This window comes from Melanotaenia boesemani, chromosome 10 (assembly GCF_017639745.1).
Source record: "Melanotaenia boesemani isolate fMelBoe1 chromosome 10, fMelBoe1.pri, whole genome shotgun sequence".
Taxonomy (NCBI): domain Eukaryota; kingdom Metazoa; phylum Chordata; class Actinopteri; order Atheriniformes; family Melanotaeniidae; genus Melanotaenia; species Melanotaenia boesemani.
The window spans coordinates 11,172,506-11,189,532 of NC_055691.1; the positions used below are offsets into that span (position 1 = coordinate 11,172,506).

The following is a 17,027-nucleotide window of genomic DNA, read 5'->3' on the forward strand; positions in this document are numbered from 1 at the left end:
CCCACTCCTCCTCGCCATAGCAGCTTCTCCTCATCTTCAACTTTTCCCTTTTAAAATATCTGCTGTATTAGTCTCCACTGCATCCTATCAGTATGCAGCTGGAATATCATCTAGGTTATCTTGTTTTCTGGGACATCTCATTTAGTATATGGTATATAGGTACTGATGGTGTGACTGGGAGGTGTAGGAACAAAGAGCTAAAACCAGCCAGCAAACAAAGTGCTTCACTGGTCTGGGTTTGGAAACTTGTGTCAACGATGCTGCATCCATTTTTACTCCAACACAAAGCTTTAAATAGAAACCAAACACGTTTAAATGCTTTTATTTTTGGGATATTTACCTCTTTAGCCAAATCAATCATCATTTTTACTGAGACGTGATATCTAATGTGTCGACTCTTTTTGCTGCCTCCTCAGATGAATCAGATGCTGGATCCACCAAAAACACTCATCTTATGGCAGGAAATATATACTAGAAAAAAGCTTTTATAAAGCACATAATAAGACTCAGAACAACTTTATAAATCGTATAAACAGAGTTAATATAAAGTGATGTTTGCAGAAAGTATCAGTGAGCAGCAGCTTCCAGTGGCTCTGTCAGTGTTTACAAAGGACAGAATGGCCTGGTAGTCGTCACAGCTGATCTGGAACAGGAAGAAAAAGAGATTCAAAAGAAATGTAGAATTAAAATCATCTAAAATACAAGTGAAACATAGAAAAGACAAAGTCCTCTAACAGAAAGTGTGTACATGGAAGTCAGCCGTTTCACTGTCTAAATATTTTCTCCTGTACAAGGTGTGTGGAGGTAAAATGCATGAAAAGCAACTTTACCTTGGAGAGGCCGTGTCCACTGAGCTCAGCGCGTTTCCCACAAAGTTTTCCACCTGCTGTGTAATGATGAAGGATGGAAATGTTCTTTCCAACGCTGGACTGGTTGGCAGAAAGCTGAAAGAGGCTCAATAACCTAAAGCAGAGGATTGAGATCAAGATAGAAAACAACACAGATTAAATGCTGTTTGGGAAACATTCCAGCAATAAGACGCTGGACTAAACTGAGGTATCTGCAGATGTTGAACCTCACTGTGTCTTTGTTTGGGCCTGTTAGCCACTGGTGAGGTCGCAGTGAGCGCAGCTCGCTATGGCGGATCACAGAAATGTTCCCTCTTACATGGAGGGAGCTCAGCAACAACAACGTCTGTGTCCTTCCTTCTCCACAGTGATGTCAGCTGCAAAAGCCAAGCAGCACCTTGTTCACTCATCAATCCATCAATAAATAATCATTAAAAATAAGCTGCACAAAGTTTAAGATAAATGAGAGTAAAATAGATGGAATGAATGTGTGGAAATGCTTTAGAATTACTGCTCTAACAATCACTGCTTTGTCATGGAAAAAAGAGTTTGATCACATTGTGAATATATCATGAAATTCACACCGTTCAGTCCCAACATTCAGAAAAGCTGCACAATTTAATGTCACACAGTATCTCTGCCATGAACAGCACTTTTACTAAGTTATTGTTTCCTCATTTTTCCTTCACACTTCAAAATGTTTCATTTCAGATTCTAGTTGTGATTGAAGCTGCAGTGCATGCTGGTTTGTACTAGAGGACATTTTACTGGAAACTATTCTGCTTTTCTAACATGTTATCACGGCTGAATAAAACACTTTTCAGTATCATCACTTTACATTGTCCAAGTGGAACTCCTGCTGTGAGTGAGCAGTGTGGAACATAAAGACACTTCTGAGGATAATTCCTACCTGCTGGTCTTGATGACGACTCATTTTCTTTGTGGCTGTCGTGCTGTTAGTTGACGTAGGTGATAGAAGTTTCTCTCTACATGCTCTTTCTATTTGGTTGAGCGATGGCTTCACAAGGTGAACAGGAAGGTGCTGATTTTTCACTTCTGTCTTGTGGTGCTCGTCTTTCACTGTGGACGCTATTATGTCTGCACACAGTCGCAAGGGGAAGCTGAATCTCCCAGAGCTTCTGGCTGGAACAGCAACAGACTGCAGCTTGTGTTCCTTACTTTGTGTAGGATGCTCCAGATCAGGTTTTTAAATCTTTTCTTGCTTTGGACAACGCTGCTGGAGATGGATGGTGTGTGACACGTGGCCCAACTGCATGAATGACCTTTTTACAAGGTAGATTAGCAGCAGTGGTTACAGCTGCCTCTCCAGTTTTTAATGTCCCGTACTTCCGGACATGGAGTTTGCTCTCTGCTTCCATCAGTGGCCTCCAGCTTTGGTCAGAGCTAGAGCAAGGCCGCCATGATGCTGCAGCTTTTCATTGGCAGCATTGACAACACCATCAACAACAAAGCTTGTTCAGTCTGCCTTCCATACACAGGTTTTCCTGCTTTGAGACAGTTCAGCTGACAACTTCTTCACGTTATCTGGCCTCCTTTTTGCTGCTGATGAATCAGGATGTAAACGTCCATCACTTTGTAGCATCAGGGATGGTGCATCGTCTCCTGAAGCCACACTGGACATTCTCACCATGTCAGCTGCATCTGCATCAAACTGTACACATGTTATATATTAGCTTAGACTGAATGTCATGTACTCTAGTAGACTCTCACTATATTACCATTTATGCATCGTCACAGTTGTGTCTCCCCTGGATTAATATCGTAAAAATATCATGACTCATCAAACTTTATAAAGTGAACTCAGGCTTTCTGTTAAGACACTGACAAATAGCTAAATATAGATTGTACTTTGGTAAACTGCACAGTACATCTTCATGTTTCTTAGACTATGTTTTATTTAGCTGTGATAACTAGTATTACTAAACTCACCGTGATGACACGTGTTCTGGAGAGGGTTTCTGTTCCTGTCCGTCAGTGACCACAGATGTTGGGTAGTTGGGGAAACAAGCTGTGAACATGAAGAATCCCATGAAATGCTGATATCACCCCGTTCTAACTGAAGTACACAGAAACATTGACTCATGTTATTAACACACATGTTGTCGCTGCCGTACCTTGTAGCAGTCATCGCAAACAATGTCTGATAACTGGTCATGTGACTGGTTATCAGCTTTGTAAATCAAGCCAGGATTAATAAAGCCCAGTCTATCTACAAGCACGTTCACATAGAAGGGGGTGTTTGCAGCAGACGACCAACACAAACATGAACAAGTCTGATGTCAACAGAGCAGCACGTTTGCTAAAGAACAAGAAAACTAACATTTGATAATATGATGGATTGAAACACATAATCCATCTAAAAGCAACATACAGCAGCAGCAGCTGCACAAGCAGGAAGTACAGTTGAACTAAAACATGTGACTGTAGACATACAGTATGTATACATACGTCAATAGTTTTATAATATCATCGTCCATCATCAGGGTCCAAGAACATCTTTAAATAATTGTATTCCAGCAAATATAAACTATATTTCAACGTGAGCATGGATCCTGTCTCTGGGACTCTGGACAAAAGACACAAGGAAGAAATGAGCTTAATCCACGATCTCTATCCTTGATATGAAACACTGGGAATGTCAAAGGGCTTAAACTATCTCTGAACCACAGCTGTAGTCAGCAACATAAAATAGTTAAAGCAGAAGTTACCACGTGGAGCAGAAATCTTCATCTGGAATAACTTCTTTTTTCCATGTAAAGCTAAATACATGTAAGATCAGCTGTGATGTGTCAGACTGTGGGGAAGGCTTGCTGTGGCCATTTCTTGGTTTTCCATGTTCCTCAGACAGGACGTGTGTTGACTGAGATGTGAGGGAAGGCATGTCCTGAATAAACACAACAGCTGGAGACAGAAAAATATTCCAGCAGGAAAAGTTTTAAAAAGCATCAAAAGATCTTCACAATATAACGTTGCTTCTGTGCAGGAATTCTGTGTTTCTAAAAGCAGAATAAAAACTAGTCAGTAGAAAGAAAATGAGCTTTTATTGTCCAGGCTGACAGACTACAACCTTAAACAATAAAGTGAGATGTGGTGTGCTGTGGAAATCATTGTGAAGCTCTCAGTCGTCTTTATGTTCTTCTGTGTGGAGAAACGTGGACAGCGGTAGACTGAGAATCCCTTTTTGTCTGTGATTATATCAGCACATAGCACGTTAATCCCAACACATGCTGATTATTAACATCATGTCACCTTTACCTTCGGCCCTTTGGTCTCCTCAGAAAGAAAAGGCTTTGTGATGGATGGAACATGTACACCTCTCCTCCTCTGTGTCTTCTGTTTCCAGCGTTCCACATCCACCCTGTGGGTCTGGATTACAACACACAGAGAGCAGCAGCTAGTTGCTATGAATGGAACATCGGGCATATCCAGCTTTTATCTTTGGATTAGATGATGATCGTTCAACAAAGAACAGTGATGACACAACAAGGAAATAACACGACGTAAACACTCAGCTTGATATCAGACTCATATCCTGTCCACCAAATAATAAAGATCACATTAAAATATTTTCATCATATTTTTATTTTTATTTCCATCTTTGAGGATTTAATTTCATGATTAAACTTTCTGCTCCTTTATTTATTTCCATTAGTTGCTTCAGACAGTTTTTACTTCATTTATTAGAGAATTTCTTGATGTTTTCAGGCTTTGAGTCTTTAACTTGTGAAATGTGAGATTTAAAAGATCCAGATTTAATGAGATGAAGTCAAACTCAGACCTTCTGCAGCTGTTCCTCTTCATCATTCAGAGCAGGTGGATGGAGCTGGAGGTCTGGACCACAGGGATGGACGAGGACTCACCTCTCTGGGGAACAGGGAAGCATCTGGGCGGTCCTCTGCCTTCAGGTTCAGGTCAGAACTGGACAGAACCGAAGCGCTGCTGGTGCTTCTGGGCCAGCCGGCTACACGTCTATGAAACTGATCCAGAATCAATGACTGTGTCCTCATCAATGAATGTGCTGGACAACAGTTTTCTCCATGAAAGAAGAAGAAGTCCAGTATGACGGATGCTGGTCCTGGTTTTATTATTCTGACTTCAGTAACAAGTTTTGGAGGCGACTTCATTAAATACAATAAAACACACTGACAGTGAAAACTAACAGGATTAAAGAAGAAACCAGTTCAAACTGGTGTAAAAGTGGCATTAAAAGGTGAAATGATGAGCGGTGGTGGCTGCTGGACTTGTTCAGGATGGGTTCTGCAGAGCCAATGAAAGATTGTTTGTAGATGTTCTTACGGGCCAGAGGAGCTTTCTAGCGTGGGCCTGATGGCAGCAGCTGGAAGGAGGGATGAAGAGGGTGTGATGGTCCTCCGTGATCTGGGAGGTTTTCCTGATCACAGAGAGCTGCTGCAGCTCAGAAAGAGCTGTTTGTGCTGAGCATCATTTTGCTGGCCTGACTGAGGAAAGCAGAGAGTTTGCTTTTGTGTTTGATGGATAGGAAGCTGTAGCAGGATGAAATATTGAAGATTTCCTCAGCAGGTGGAGCCTTTTTCTGCTTTCTTCCAATCAGAGTCTGCGTGGTGACTAAAAGACCAGCAGGAGTCCGTCTCTGTTCCCACATATTTAAAAACGCCTCCCTGTTCAGTGGCTTGACTCTGGATACTAAGGGGGGTAAAAACCTCTCTCTGCCCCCACAGCACAACTCCTTGGTCTTTGTAGGATTTAGCTCCAGGAAATCTTGGCTGAAAGTCTGAAGCAAATCACTGCCTGCCTGCTGAGAGCTGGTCAGTGCAGTCTGGTCTGTCAGCTGAGCCACCAGGACCACGTCATCAGCTGATTTACAAAGAGTCCTTCCTCCTCCGTCACAGCTGATGTTATCTGTGTCCACAGGCAGCAGGATGGGAGATGTTTCTCAGGAAGAGTGGTCTGCATCAGCAGCTTTCTATCCAGTCCTGCAGCTTTTTATTGGCCCAACCCACAAACTCATCAGCTGACTTACAAAGAGTCCTTCCTCCTCCGTCAGGAATCCAGACAGGAAAACATGTTCTGGTCTCCATATTGAGCTCATATCAGCAATAATCCACCTTCCAGCTTAGTTTCAGTTTCTAGAAACATGTTGTAGACATAAAAAGACGGTTTAGCTGTTAGAATGATGACTGATGAGGAAAATGAAGGATTTCTAATGAATGCTGGGAGCTGGTGTGACTGCTCTCCGGGTGCTGCTGGGATTAAAACCAGACAGGTAGCTGCTGCAGAGCTCTGTGCTGGTGGAACATGAGTTTAACTCACAGCAAGTTCCTGCTGCAAAGCAACAACTACTTGGACTTCATCAGTTACTCAGATTAAGCTAACTTGGAGTCATCATCTGTGTTCAATAAAACCAGATTTTGTGAAGCTTCTCTTCTAACTTCTGTGGAATTGATCACATGACGTTTCTTCCACACCCTCATGAACTTCCAGCAAACTCAGATTTATCAGCTTTATTTAACTTCTACAAGCTCACATCATCCCAGTTCATTAAAGTCATTCAAGGTAACAAAAAGTTCCATTTTTTGAGGCAACGAGTTTGTGAGTCACTGTTGATCTTCAGATCATTGATCACTTTGATCAGATCTGTGTCTGTGCTGTGATTGGATCTGAAACCTGATGCTACAAATCCTGAACTCTGTTCTTTAAAAGATCTTCATCCAGCTGTTAGAGACAGTTCCTCCTGTTTCACTGGGAATAGAGAGACTGAATACTGGTCTCCAATTACTGATTCCAGATGGATGGAGCTGTGATTCCAGCACACCTGAGACAATCATGGACATTAATATGAACACATGACTGTTAGCATCAGTGTGGTTAACATCACTCATGACTTTCATTCTAATGATGATCCTGAAGTATCTGAACCACTGAAACACTTCATGTCATCTGGGTTCATCAAGCTGACATCATGCAGTTCATCTTCTGACCAGCAGAGGGAGACTGTTAACACAGAATTAATGAGTCACCTGAGATGTTGGACTTTTACCTTTTAGAGTTTGAACTTTTGTTGGAAAATGAATCTACTGCTGCTCTTCCTACCTGTCCTGTCTCTACCTGTCCTGTCTCCATCTCAGGTAGAGTCTGGTTCATTCCAGGTAGCAGCTCACCTGTGTGGGTGGAGAGTCTTCGTCTTCATCTCTGAACAAACTGTAAGTCTGAACTTTCCTCTTTGTTTCTGGAATGTTTGGAGAACATGTTCACTTCTGATTTCAGCTCCAGCTTTGATCACTCTGCTGTTTGAAGACAAATCTACATGATGATCAGATTATTGATTAACTGGAATCAGACTACATGGTGATCAGTTGATGTTTATTGATAAGTTAAAGCTTCTTCATGATCAGCTGATCATTATTGATGTTTATGTTAATGATGATTTTTAACTGGATCAGCTGATGTTTTTGTTTCCTTCACAAACTGCGTCATGTTTTTATTTCCTGGAATCAAACTGTCGTCTCCACCTTAAAGTCAGACTCAGCAGCTTCCTGCTGCTTCCTGTTCCACCTTTCAAAATAAACTCTAAATATGATGAAAGTCAGTTAAACTGTCTGATTGTAGTCGGTGATGAAGCTGTGTGCAGGTTTGATGGAGCCGATAATCCACTACTTTGACCTCATTTCAGAGGAGATATTTGACCTTTTTCTGCTGCACTTTGACTTCTAGCTTATTGTTATATCTTGTTATTATTTTACTTCACTTCATTAATTTGTCCCTGGAGAGGTTAATCTGGTTTGCAGCAGACATGAACAATCATCCATCACATTTTTAAACATCAGACATTCTATTCTATTCTATTCTAAATAAAACATAAAACATGAAATTATATAAATTATGAGCAGCAAATTCAAACAGTTGCACTAAGTGCTCAGTCCACTCATCTAAAAACAAGGTAGATAATAAAAATAAGTTATAAATAGAGTATCTGCAGCACAGAGCAGCTACCTCTTCGTCTCTGTGGCGTTTAGAGCCCGGATGGAGAGGCACAGAGGAAAACCTGGATCTGTTTTAGTAGCTGGAGGAGCAGACAGGCGGAGACCAGAAGGAAGTAGCTGGTATTCATGGTTCAGAGGATGAGTTCTGTCTTCACTTTCTTCATCACCCTGATGTTAAATACGTCATCCAGGCTGATGAATTTCACCCCAGCTACTGTAGATGCTGTGTGCACAATTCTCCCCAGGGAGTCCTTTTCCTTGATGGAAGGTTTCCATAGCAACAAATGATTGAAAAGGAAATGACAGATTCAATATAAGCTTTATAAAACAGTTTCATCAGGCTCCGATCTATCTGGAATTTAGCAAGTTTCCTCCAACAAAAAGAGGCGTAGCTGGTCTTTCTAGCAAAGCTTCACAGTTCATATCAAACTTAACTTATTATCAGTAATAGTGCCGAGATGTTTGTAGCTGGTCACCAGCTCAACTAGCTGGTTATTAATAACACTACACTGGGGAACTGGAGATGCTCGTCTAAAATCAGAGCAAACCTCCTTTGTTTTTGAGACATTGATGTGGAGGAAGACTTCTTCACACCAGCATATAAATCCTCCAGAACCTGGCCGTGGCCGTCTTCATCATCAGCCCTCTTATAATACATCCGGACCAGACAGGTTTTATAAAAGGTCGACATTCATCTACTAACACGCGTAGACTAATTAACCTCATAGATTACTCTACTTTACATAATCTAGAATCCACAATCATTTCTCTAGATGCAGAAAAAGCCTTCGACAGGGTAAACTGGAAGTTTCTATTTGCAACACTAGACAAATTTGGGTTTGGACCTGCTTTCATAGAGTGGATTAAAATATTATATAATAACCCAAATGCATGTGTGAAAACCAACGATCAAACTTCTCCAAGCTTTCGCTTACAGAGAGGCACCAGACAGGGCTGTCCACTCTCCCCCTCACTTTTTGCCATTTTCATAGAGCCGTTAGCAGCTGCTATTAGACAAAATATAGAAATTAAAGGAATCCAGGGCAAAAACATAGAACATAAAATAAGTCTTTATGCAGATGATATATTACTTTTCCTTCAGAACTCACAAACATCACTCTCTGAGACAATCACAGTTATTAATAAGTTCTCATCAATATCTGATTATTCTATTAACTGGTCTAAGACTACAGCCATGTCCATCAACTGTGACCTACAAAACATCCCTAATATCAAAATACAGACAGGAAACATTAGATATTTAGGTATAAATATTTCCCCCAGATTATCAGATTTAACAAAATTAAACTATGTTCAGCTACTAAAAACAATAGAAGATGATCTCTTACGGTGGAGGCACTTACCCATCTCACTAATGGGGAGAGTTGCCACCATTAAGATGATGATTCTACCTAAAGTTAATTATTTATTTTCAATGATACCCACTAAACCCTCCACCAGTTGGTTTAAATCTCTGGACTCTTTCATATCCAAGTTTCTTTGGAAAAACAAGCCGTCACGTATCAGTCTTAAAACCTTACAGCAGACTAAAGATAGAGGAGGACTGGATCTACCAAACTTTAATCACTACTTTATAGCTAACAGGCTGCAGTACATCTCAATGTGGCTCAAACCCAGTTATCTGGATGAGCCGTGGCTAGATGGGGAGCAGGCTTTGTGTGAGGACTTAGTCATCTCTGACCTGCCGTTCATCAGCTCAACCATTAAACCATATAAGTGCTTTAAAAGCCTTAACATCCGTTTTTCCTTAATGGCTTGGTGGGAATTCTGTAAGATAACCAGATCTTCCCTCTTTCCATGTAGACTTACACCCATCTGGAACAATCCTGACATCCTGCAGAACAAAAAGATGATAAACTTCACTCAATGGAAGACTAAAGGAATACAACAGTTAGGACAGATAATAGAAAATGGAAACTTTGTATCTTTCAACACAATTGTCTCACAGTATGGAATCAACAGCAATAAATTCTTAGAGTACCACCAACTAAAATCAATTATATGTAAGAAGTATACCCCTGTACAGTTAGACTTGCAGCTTCCTGTCAGAATAGCAGAATTCTTGAATCTTAATACTCCAAAATTATTATCAAAAATATATAGATTACTTGCAAAGCTAGAAGACAGGATATCTCTCCCAACTTCAAAATGGGAAGATGATTTATCCAATAACTTTGATCAGAAAAGATGGTCACAAATATGTTTAAACACGTTTAAAATGACTCAGAATTCAAATATACAACTAATACAATTCAAAATTCTCCATGGAACTCATTATACAGGACACAGGATGTTCAGGATGGGCCTTTCACCATCAGATATCTGCCCACACTGCTCTGAGAACACTTCTGATAGCTACATCCATGCGCTGTGGTCCTGCACACCTGTCCAAAGATTCTGGATTAAGGTGTGTGAAGATCTCTCAAAATGGTTTAAAACCAGTTTTTCTGCAAACCCCACACTTTGCCTACTGGGCGACCTGGGTGACACTAACATAGGAATACACTCCATAAACTTGGTCCTCGCAGTCTTATGCATCGCAAAGAAAACTATCCTTGTGAACTGGAAAGATAAGAATAATTTGTCTATCCAGCAGTTTAGAAATCTCCTGTTAGATCACATCAGCATTGAGACAATGTCTGCCTCCTCCAGGAACCAATCAGATGACTTTCATTCCCTCTGGTCCCCTGTGACTGGCTACATCACCTAATGTAGGTGGAGGATTGCGGCTTCGCTGGGATGGGGGTGGATATGGGTGGGGGGTCCCTGGTGGCTTCGGGTCTCCGGTTGTCTCCTGGGTGGGGATCTCGGCTGCTCCGCTGCTGGGTCGGCTGGGGGTTCCGGTCTGGGCGGGCGGCATTGGGTGGGCCCCGGGGTGGGACTGCCTCGTGGCGGTGGGGGGTGGCTGCCGGGGTGCCTGGGTCGGTGTCCGTCGGCCCCTGGCCGGGTGGCCGGTCGGGCCCGGGGTGGGCCGGGTGGGGGCCCCGGGCTCTGGGGTGTCGGGTCTCCCCCCTCTCCTGGGGGTGGGGGGTCTGCCGCTGCTGGGGGGGGCTGGGCCCGTCCGGATGTGCCGTGCCGGGGGTTGGTCCGTGCCCTGGTGCTTGGTCGCAGCCCCGGAGCCTGGGTGGGGGTATGTTTGTATATAGGTGGGTGTGTGTGTGTGTGTGTGTGTGTGTCTGTAGGTATGCGGGTGTGTGGGTGGGTGTAGAGGGATGTGTGTGCTGTATGTGTGTGTGGGTGTGTATGAAGGTCTAGGTGTGTGCGTGTATGTGTGTGTGAGTGGTGTGCGGGTGTGTGTGTGGAGGTCTATGTGGGATGTGTGTGTGGGTGTGTGTGAAGGTGTGTATATATGAGTGTGTGCACGTGGAGGTCGAGGTGTGTGTGGAGGAGTGAAGGAGTGGGTGGAGGCGTGAGTATGTATGGAGGTGCTTGTGTGTATTTGCAGGTATGTATGTGAGTGCGTGTGTAGTGGTGTATGTGTATGGAGGGGTATGAGAGTGTGTGTGTATGTGGGCACCGGTGTGTGTGTTTATAGGTATGTGCGTGAAGTGTGTGTGTGGAGGTATGTGCACGTATTGAGGTGTTGGTGTATAGAGGTGTGTGAGAGGGTGTGTGAGTGGCTGGGGTAAAAAAAAAAAAAAAAAAAAAAAGTGTGTGCGTTTGCAGGGGGTTAGGACGTGTCCTCTGGGGGGGCGCCCTGGCCGGGTGTTGGGGGCGTGGGCCTGGGGTTCCCTTCCTTTGCCTCGCCCCCCTCCCACTCAGAAAGAGGAAAGTGGCCCCTTGGGCTGGTGGCTGGCCCCTGGGGGGGTTCGTGGCGTGCCTGGGTTGGGGTGCCTGCTCCGGGCCTGTGACGCCCTTCGGGGCCGGCGGGGGACGGGGGCGCCCTAAGCCACTGGCGGGTCGTCTTCCAGGGGGGAGGCTTACTCCCCTCTGGACCTACATCTCCTGACCCCTCCCCTCCCCCACTCTTCACTACATACACAGGTAGGGCTGTGGGAGGTGTGCTTGTTGCGCTGGGCGGGGCAGGGGGGTCATCATAGTGGCCCTGTTGCTTCGCCGAGCGGCAGCATGCCTCCCAGCTTTTAATTCCACTTAGTCACTGAGCACAAATAACATTTGCAACATACAAACACGTTTTGGGGGGTGGAACATGCGAGGTCAGGTGGGTGGGACTGCTCAGGTGGCCCCACCCCCTCCTCAATGCAGTTACTGCCCCCCAATTTTAACCCTCTTTTTTTTAATTGCAAACAGCACATAATATATTCCATCACTAGTGGGGGAGGGAGGGGGGATGGGGTCTTCAAGCGCCCCTGTCTCCATGGATGGCCCGGGGGCGGGGCGGGCCGGGTGGCCTGTCGCGTTGGCCCGGGGCGTAGGCGGGCTGTCCCGGGGGGTTTTGGCTGCTGGCCCTGGGGGGAAGGTGCTGTTTTGGGGGTGGGGAGTGGGGGGCGGGGTGGGGGGTTGGGGGCCTGGCTCGTGTCTCCTCGCCTCCTGGCTGGGGCTGTCCCCCCGTGGCGTGGGGTGGCGGGAGGATGGTGGTGGGGGGATGGTGTTTGTGTGTGTGTGTTGGGGGGGGGGGGGGGGGGTGGTGTGTGGGTGGGAGAGTGGTGTGGGTGTGGGGGGATGGGTGGTGGAGGGATGGTGTGTGGGAGGGTGGGGTGTGTGGAGGTGGATGCGTGGTGTGTGGGAGGGGGGGTGGTGTGGGTGTGGGAGGATGAATGGTGGAGGGATGATGTATGTGTGGGAGGATGGGGTATGTGTGGGAGAATGTATGGTGCAGGGATGGGGGAGTGTGTGGGAGGATGGATGGTGGAAGGATGGTGTGTGTGCGGGAGGATGGATGGTGTATGGGAGGGAGGATGGTGTGTGTGTGGGGGAGTGGTGTATGTTTGGGAGAGTGGGTGATGGAGGGGTGGTGTGTGTGTGTGGGAGGATGGGGTACGTGAAGGTGGATGTTTGGTGTAGGAGAATGATGTATGTGTGGGAGGATGGGTAGTGGAAGGAAGGTGTGTGTGTGTGTGTGTGTATGGGAGGTGTGAAGGTGGATGAATGGTGTGTGAGAGGGAGGATGGTGTATGTGTGGGAGGATGAGTGGTGGAGGGATGATGTGTGTGTGGGAGGATGGGATAGGTGTGGGAGAGTGTATGGTGGAAGGATGGTGAGTGTGTGGGAGGAAGGATGGTGTGTGTGTGGAAGGATGGATGGTGGAAGGATGGTGTGTGTGTGTGGGAGGACAGAGTATGTGAGGGTTGAATGGTGTATGCGTGGGAGGATAAATGGAGGAGTGGAAGGAGAGTGTGTGTGTTTGTGTGTGTGTGTGTGTGTTGGTCTGGGGGGGGGCAGGACTGGTTCTCGGGGTGTGCGGCTGGGCGCTGGGGTGTGGGGCTGGCCTCTGGTGGTGGCCGTCTGGGCGGGCCGGGTCCCCCCAGGTGGCGTGCTGGCCCTCGGCCTGTGGGGGAGGGGGGTGTCCCTGCGCTCCTGGGCCCGGGCCCTCTGCCCCGTCTGTCCCGGGCGGCCGGTGCCCGGGGGGGTCGGGGACTGCTGGCCTCGGCCCGCCGGGGCCGGTGCCCTGGGTCCGCGGGGCGGCTCCTGCTGGGGTCTCCTGCTGCTGCCTTCCTGGGCGGGCGAGTGGTCGTCTCTGTGGACCGGTCGGGATCTGTTGCCTGCGGGGGGGCTGGTGGCCTGGGTCTCGGGACCGCTGGCCTGACTCTGGCCTCTGTTCAAGTGAGGTGGCATCTGCATGATCACTCTGCATGGTCACTCCTTCCTGAACGTCTCCACACAGTCTTTGCGTCGCCGTGTGGCCGAGTTCTCCAACACATCCACACAGGTTTCTCTGCGCGTGTTCTTGAATACAGCAGTTTCACTTATATCTATTATCATATTTTGTTTCTTTTTTTAATTATTTCTGTTCTTATTATTATTATTACTCTTACTCTTATTATTATTATTGTTACTATTATCAACTAGTTGTGTAATGACCTACTGGCTAGGATGATCGTAGCTATATATGTTGTAAGTAGTATGGATTACATGGTCTTCTGTATGATGTTTCAAGTCCCCACCCGCACTCCCCACACCCTTTCTGTCCCTCTCTCTCCCCTCCCTCTTCTCTCTACTTTCTTTTCTCTCTCTCTCTCTCTGTCCCCTCCGGTCGAGTCCAGCATTAAGAGTCTGATTTAATAAAGTTTTTCATCAAGAGGGACCTTATACATGTAGTATAAATCCCTGCTTGAGTAAAATTGCCCAGCACCAGACAGCAGCCAGACAATCATTCTGTTTGCAACGATGCTGGACAAGACAGGTTTAAAAAAAAAAAAAAAAAAAAAAAAAAAAAAAAAAAAAAGGAAAAGGAAATGACAGATTCAATATAAGCTTTATAAAACAGTTTCATCAGGCTCCGATCTACCTGGAATTTAGCAAGTTTCCTCCAACAAAAAGAGGCGTAGCTGGTCTTTCTAGCAAAGCTTCACAGTTCATATCAAACTTAACTTATTATCAGTAATAGTGCCGAGATGTTTGTAGCTGGTCACCAGCTCAACTAGCTGGTTATTAATAACCAGTGATGCCACAGATTACTTGAAAAAGTAATCTGACCACTGATTACTGATTACTTCTTTAAAAAGTAATCTAGTTACTTTACTGATTACTAAGGTTTAGAAGTAACTAAGTTAGATTACTAGTTACTTTATTAGTTAAAACCCCCCAAACAAAAAAATGACAATCGATTTTTTTTCGCATATACTTTACTGAAAGTGCATTAGTTACGAATGGTGACTTTACAATGTTTTGCAACTTGTAACTTTTAATTGTTTTTCACCTTCTATGAACATAGTCAGTCTCTTATTAACTTTGTAAATCATTCAGTGCTTCTTCCCTACCATCATATACATTAATTCAAATGAATAACAATAAAATAAAGCAACATCTCTCGTTAAGCATAAGACAAATCTGCATTATGTTTTACTTTTACACATGAGAAAATAATGAAATAGTAACGGACTTATTAAAAAAAAAAAAATCAATTCGGTTTGGAATAGGTTCTGATGAGGGAAGTGGAGAGGCGGACCTCCCATCATGCACCAGGGTAATAAGTTTCTATATCATATTTTTTTCTAAAGTCATGTGCAGTGAATGATTTGTGTTTGTCGATTTAAAAAAGGTCAAGTTTCAGCGAAGAAAGGTAGCTGCATGCTTACGAGTACATAAAATTTCTGTACCACCGTTAATGAGAAGGTGTGTTGAGTTAGATAAATACACTTTCGTCCACGGCGCTTGATTTCAAATCATATGTGAAAGGAGTGGGGAGTGCCGAAGTAACGCAGGACGAATATGAAGAGTAACGGTAATTTGATTACATTGTAGGACATCCTAACGCGTTAGATTATATTTTGTTAAAATATGTAGTCAGATTACAGTAACGCGTTACTTTGTAACGCGTTACTGGCATCTCTGTTAATAACACTACACTGGGGAACTGGAGATGCTCGTCTAAAATCAGAGCAAACCTCCTTTGTTTTTGAGACATTGATGTGGAGGAAGACTTCTTCACACCAACATATAAATCCTCCAGAACCTGGCCGTGGCCGTCTTCATCATCAGCCTTCAGCAGGAGAACTAGACCTGAATCGTCTTCGTATTTTATAATGAAGCCGTCTGTGTGCTGCTAACACAATCAAAGTCACACTCAGCAGCTTCCTGCTGCTTCCTGCTCCACCTTTGAACATCAGGTGTGATGAAAGTCAGTTAAACTGTCTGATTGTAGTCGGTGATGAAGCTGTGTGCAGGTTTGATGGAGCCGATAATCCACTGTACAGCTTGATGATGATGATGAAGATGAGCAGGGACTTCCTCCTTTGTGCTGCAGGGAGCAGTTTAACGGATCAGAACCTACAGTGTGTGATTCTGCTGCTCCTTCAGTCAGACTTTCCATCCAGACTAGAATCACTTCATTTTTCCTTCTTTAACATCATCCTTTAGTTTCTGTTTGCTGACAGAAAATGTCCAACATTTCGTCCTGTTTCCTGATTTCAAACCTTCCATCTGATTTAGTTTCAGTCTCTTTTTCATGGTAATAAAAGGAGAAGAAATATTTCCACTTTTCATCTGCTTTATTAAAGGCCTCCCAGCAGCTGAGATCTAACATGGTGCTGCTGGTATTTCCTGGTAAAAAGGAAGAAAGTTTTTAGTCTGAAAACTAAACAGGAAGAATTCTTCTGATCTTTTTAACACTGAAGATGATCTGCTGCATCATGAATCAGCTGAAATGATTCAAATGTTCATCTGACTGAAACTTCCAGTCAAAGTCAGGGAATAAAAATGTTGTTACTTCATCATCATCGTCATCGTTGTGTGTGCTGGTCTGCAGCTCCATCCCTCCATCTTGTGTCCTGATAGAAGTCCAGCAGCTGAAGGCAGCTTCCTCTTCCTCACTGCTGTCTGACTGCATCCATCTGACACTGATATGAAACAGAAACTCAGAGCCAATCAGAGGAGGAGCAGCTGATCTTCCTACAGCAGATGATGGAAAGGAGGATTTCACTTGATGTTCAGATGAATGATGTGTGTTTCCTCTGCAGGTGAAGGTAGAAAGTGTGTGTGAGCTGATGTGAATCCAGCATCATGGATCAGTGTGAGGACAGAGAGGAGGGAGTCCCTCCCTCTAAAAGCACTCAGAGGTGAGATGTCCATCTCTAACTGTCCATGACTCTTCTCCATGTCACAGCTCAGAACTCACACCAAACATCTGGATTCACAGGAACAAACCTGGACCTGAAACCAGACCTGAATCAGGACCTGAGCCCAGCTGTGTGTCCATGAAGAGTGACCGGTCGATGGATCGGTTTTTTAGGTTCAAAGCTGGAGTTTCCTCAGACCAACAGTCAGTATCTGTCAGTGTTCAGTGGAGGTTGGATCATATTTCAGATGAAAACCAGTTTCAGTTGAATCAGTTCTTGACGTCTCTGCTGAGACTAGTTTCTGCATCATGGTTGGAATTTAGTTTCTGATTTGTCTTCCAGATTCTAATTTTAATAAAATGTTGTTGAACAATTTCAGAATTCAGCAGTGAAATCATTAAACCATCTTTATTCACAGGAATCAGCCTGAACCAGAACCAGGACCAGGACCGGGACCAGGACCAGGACCAGGACCCAGCTGTGTGTCCTTTAAGAGCGAC

At 44.6% G+C, this 17,027-nt stretch overlaps 2 long non-coding RNA genes across 3 annotated transcripts; both read right to left on the reverse strand.

The window, feature by feature from the left end:
* Nucleotides 1-353: 353 nt before the first annotated feature.
* LOC121646998 lies at nt 354-7,053 on the reverse strand. Of its 2 annotated transcripts, none has more exons than XR_006011741.1 (4): nt 7,007-7,053; nt 1,081-1,225; nt 831-963; nt 354-643 (listed from the first exon to the last, which is right to left on the reverse strand). It is a non-coding gene; the product is annotated as an uncharacterized LOC121646998 (long non-coding RNA). The 2 variants fall into 2 exon arrangements; XR_006011740.1 differs by lacking the exon at nt 7,007-7,053 and adding an exon at nt 1,759-1,988.
* LOC121647018 lies at nt 2,255-3,390 on the reverse strand. The gene is made up of 3 exons (XR_006011760.1): nt 3,318-3,390; nt 2,799-2,877; nt 2,255-2,520 (listed from the first exon to the last, which is right to left on the reverse strand). It is a non-coding gene; the product is annotated as an uncharacterized LOC121647018 (long non-coding RNA).
* Nucleotides 7,054-17,027: the final 9,974 nt, after the last annotated feature.